Source organism: Silene latifolia, chromosome X, assembly GCF_048544455.1.
Source record: "Silene latifolia isolate original U9 population chromosome X, ASM4854445v1, whole genome shotgun sequence".
Lineage (NCBI taxonomy): Eukaryota > Viridiplantae > Streptophyta > Magnoliopsida > Caryophyllales > Caryophyllaceae > Silene > Silene latifolia.
Genome location: NC_133537.1, coordinates 68829442 through 68834886, shown reverse-complemented (window position 1 = coordinate 68834886; position 5445 = coordinate 68829442).

Here is a 5445-nt window from a genome sequence, read left to right as displayed (position 1 = left end):
TCTATCACATGAAAAATAAAACATAGAAGAGTTACGCCTCAATACTTGCGATCCAATCAGCCTCCCGTCTTGAGAGATTGCCTTTGTTCCTTGCCCAAAACCGAGTAAGGACCTCCTTGATGATATTCCTGACAAGTACAGCAGGGTAGAGAACATACGCTGAGATCCTTGCCTTGTTCCGAGCCCTCCAAATAGCATAAGTCATAGCTACATAAACAGCACAAATATTACTTTTCTGCAACCTTGTACCTCCATGACCACGATTAAACCAGCTGCTAAGTGTATCAACAGGCACATTGATATTAAGTCTTTGCTGCAGCAGGGAGATGCATTTGAAAGAGTATGGACAATTATAGAAGATATGTTGATGAGTCTCATCAGCAAGACCACAAAGAAAGCAACGGGTATCCACTCTAGCCCCCATTCGAACAAGTCTATCATTAGTCATAAGCCGTCCTTGAATTGCAGCCCAATAGATAAAGGAAGTCTTAGGCACATTCAAGTGATTCCAACAAGCAAATCTCCAAATAACGTTAGGTTTAGCATTTCTTAACCAATGGTAACCTTCCTGAACTCTATAATCAGTGTCCCCCCCAAGCCATTTACCATTAGAGTAAGCAGGTGCAAAAACTTTGAAAAGAGAAGCAATCTTTTTCCACGACCAGCTACAATCACTAGAAGGTTCATAGCTGGTCCAATATGCTCCTTTCATATAAACATGATTCACCCACTTCACCCACAAGTGATCCTTTTTAGATGCAATCCACCACACATATTTGCCTAAAAGAGCTTTGTTCCACAGTTTGGATGCTTTAATGCCCAGCCCGCCTTCCTCTTTTGGAGTGCAACAAGTATCCCAGTTAATATTAGGAGCTTTAAGGTAGTTCTCATTACCACCCCAAAGGTAATTCCTACATACAGCATCAATCTTGTTAAGGATACCATTGGGAATGAGAAAGATGGAGGACCAATAAGAATGAAGCCCAGTCAAGACAGAGTTAACCAACACCAATCTCCCAGAGTAGCTTAAATGTCTAGCTCCCCAGGATCTAATCCTAGTAGTAATCTTATCAATGAGCTTCATACCTTCATTTTTAGTAAGTTTCTTAGAGGATATAGGTACACCAAGGTATCTAAAAGGAAGCAAACCTTTCTTAAAACCTGAGATTTGTAAGATACCATCAGTTACCCCAGAGGCCATCCCATTAAAAAAAATCTCAGATTTATCTCTATTAAGGCGTAAGCCTGAAGCAACAGAGAAAGTAGAGAAAGCCCTTAGAAGCCACATTATAGAGGATTCATCACCTTTGGAAAAATATAAAAGGTCGTCAGCAAAAAGGAGATGATTGAGCTGTAGTGAACCACACATAGGATGAAATTTGAAGTTCTGCTGCTGTCCAATTACCCTCAAAATCCTAGATAAATACTCCATACAAATTGTGAAAAGTAAAGGGGAGAGAGGATCCCCTTGTCTCAGCCCTCTATTACCTTTGAAGAAGCCAAAAGAATTACCATTTAAGGACAAAGAGTAGGAAGTAGAAGAAACACACATCATAACCAAATCAATGAAATGCTTAGGAAAATTCAAGGCAACTAGCATCTGAAGTAAAAATTCCCACTCAAAAGTATCATAAGCTTTTTTTAAATCAATTTTGATAAGGCAGCGGGGAGAGACAACTTTTCTCTTATATAGTCTCACAATATCCTGGCAAATCAAGACGTTTTCAACTATATTCCTCCGTTGAATAAACCCTCCTTGATTGCTACTAATAATGTCAGGTAGCACTTGACTTAATCTGGTACATAGAAGTTTAGCAATGCACTTGTAAACTGTGTTACAACAAGCGATAGGTCTAAACTCCATAACACTAGCAGGGTTAGAGTTCTTGGGTATAAGGGTGATATTAGTAGCATTCACCTGTTTCAGCAGCTTTCCAGTGGTGAAAAAATTGTTCACATCACTAAAGATGTCCCCACCCACTATATCCCAAGAGTCTTTGAAGAACTGGCTTGAGTAGCCATCAGGTCCTGGGGATTTGGATGAAGGAATAGCAAAAATACAAGCTTTAACCTCTTCAGGGGAGACTGGTTTGAGGAGAATATTGGCATGAGCAGGAGAAAGAATTTTACCAGTCGTCACAGTGGGCACATGTAGTGGCTGTACATGCTTGCTAGAGCCTAACAAGTCTTGATAATATTCCAAGAAAGCATTCTCAATAGCTCCTAGACAGAGTTATACAGTATAACTTTTAGCATATAATGAAAATATATAAGCATATAATGTATAACTCTAGACAGAGTTATACATTATATGCCTAGAGTTATACAGTCTGTATCTAGAGTTATACAGACTGTGTCTAGAGTTATACATTATATGCTAAGAGTTATACATTATATGCCTAGAGTTATACAGTCTGTGCCTAGAGTTATACATTGTATGACTAGAGTTATACAGACTGTGTCTAGAGTTATACATTATATGCTAAGAGTTATACATTATATGCCTAGAGTTATACAGTCTGTGCCTAGAGTTATACATTGTATAACTAGAGTTATACATTCTTAAAACTAAAGTAATACAGTCTACAATGTATAACTCTAGGCATATAATGTATAACTCTTAGCATATACAGACTGTGTCTAGAGTTATACATTATATGCTAAGAGTTATACATTATATGCCTAGAGTTATAAAGTCTGTGCCTAGAGTTATACATTGTATGACTAGAGTTATACTGACTGTGACTAGAGTTATACATTATATGCTAAGATTTATACATTATATGCTAAGATTTATACATTATATGCCTAGAGTTATACAGTCTGTGCCTAGAGTTATACATTGTATGACTAGAGTTATACATTGTATGACTAGAGTTATATATAAAGAAATGTATAACTCTAGACACAGAGTTATACATTATATGCCTAGAGTTATATAGTCTGTGTCTAGAGTTATACAGTATATGCCTAGAGTTATACAGTCTGCGTCTAGAGTTATACAGTATATGCCTAGAGTTATAAAGTCTGTGTCTAGAGTTATACATTCTATGCTTGGAGTTACATAGTAAATGCTAAGTAGCTTGGAGTTATATATTTCTTAATCATTTCATGGATGTTTGATTCTACTCAGATGGTCGTAAGGAAGCAGAAACTGAGTATTGTAAGCATTTGGCAGCGGAGTTTACACCTTATGTAGGGCAACAATTTTTTGAAATCGACAAGGCAGTGACATTCTATAAGATGTCCGGGTTTGATGTTCGGAAGTACTCGACGAAAAAATGGCGCGACGGTGAAATCAAGTCAAAGTTGCTGGTTTGGAACAGATAGGGGTTCACATATGTCCCAAAAGGAGAGGCAGTAATTAAAAAAATGAGACTGGGATTAGGGAAGAAGAAATGCAATGGGGATTAAGAACTGCGAAACAGAGGAAATATACAGCCAAGAGGGTAGGGTGTAAAGCACATGTCAGGCTATTTATGAAGAATGGAGTATTAGTAATTGACCGATTCCACATGGGGCATAATCACGAGCTTGTATCTAGTGAGTATCATCAGTTTCAAAAGATGTCGCGGAACATAGAAGATTTTCACAAGTACTTGATAATGTACAACTCAAGGGTTAGTTTACTATTAATCAAACCTCCACTAATTGAATGGCAAACTTCTAAAGTTATACACCGAGATCTTAGAGTTATGTAAACCTCGAGTAATTGATTGTGAAACTTCTAAATATTTTTTAAAATTCTAGAATAATTTATAACAGCCTTAGAGTTATATAGAAAGTTGTTAGAGTTATACATATTCGCATATGTAAGAGTTATAAATAATAAGAAGTTGCACAATCAATCAATGGATTATGCATATGTTTCATGAAGTTATATGAAAAGGTGTAAGAGTTATAGTTGAGGAATCCTTGATTATTACTCAGCACTGATCAGGATTTGTTGTCCACTGCAGTTGAGGATAGGAGCAACTAGGACGTACAACATGTGTAAGGAACTCGTAAAGGTGTTCGAGAACATTGGTGCATCCTTAACTGATTTTAAGAACTTCCACCGAGATGTGAAATGCTTCATCCATAAACGGGACGGTCAATTGTTCATAGACCGGTTCAAGAATATGGCACAAAATAGGCAGGGATTTTATTTTGATTATGAAGTTGACAAGGATAATAGCCTTCGAAGGACAATCAAATGGCCGACAACCGCTAGAAGGAACTACTCCGTTTTTGGAGATGCAGTGTCGTACGACCCAACATACTCAACAAACAAGTACGATATGATTTTCACGCCATTCACTGGCATAGATCACCATAAGCGATCAGTAACATTCTGTGGGGCATTGATTGCCCATGAAGACCATGAATCCTTCCAGTGGGTTTTCAATAGGTTTTTGAATGCTATGGGCGGAAAGGAACCCAAGTACATTATCAAAGATCAGGATGCGGGCATTATTAAGGCCGTACCCCTTGCCTTCAAGACTGCACGCCACCGATTTTTCATGTGGCATATAATGAACAAGGTGTCATCGAAGTTCGGGGTGACAAGGGAGGATTATAAGGAGTTCCTTCAGAAATTGAACAACATTATATGGGACGACAACCTAGAAGCAGACGACTTTGACTCTAGGTGGGCAGAAATAATAGAAGCGCATGGTCTTGTGAACGAAGAGTGGTTTACAGAAGCGTACGATAAAAGGAGCCAATTGGTGATGGCGCATTGCAGGGACTTGAACATGGGTGGTGTAATGAGGACAACCCAGAGATCAGAGAGCATTAATAGTTTTTTTAAGAAGTTTGAGCAGAATTCAAGTACGTTAGTGGAGTTTTGGATGCGTTTTGAAAGCGCTATGAACCATCAACGACATACGCAGAAGAGACTTGACCATGAGAACCGACACTCAACACCAGCAAGGGGGACGCATTTACCCATAGAGGAATATGCGTCAAATGTTTATACCCGTGAGGTTTTCAAGGAATTCCAACTAGAGGTCATTTGCTCAATCGATACATGTAAGACCAGGGGCTATCTTTGAAGTCGATGGAGTTGAAGTGATCACGTTAAGGATTCAATCGTAGAGAAAAGTTTCAACGTAGAGTACAACCCAGGTAACAACATTTTGGCATAATCTTTATCTATGTGGTAGTTGATCAAGTTGCTAGATATAGTGCCAAAGTTACATTGTCGAACATAGAAGTTATACAATTGTTCACCAACTGAGCTTATCTGCTGTATAAATCTGACTATATTTTGAATAACTTAAGTTTTCTGAATGTATAACTCTTGTTATTATATGTATAATTCTAGTTGCAGAATGTATAACTCTTGTTGCCATATGTATAACTCTACTTTTAGAATAACTTTAGAAGTTATTCAATTGTTCAACGAACTATGAGTTATTTGTAGTATAACTCGATTACATTTTAAATAACTTTAGCTTTCGT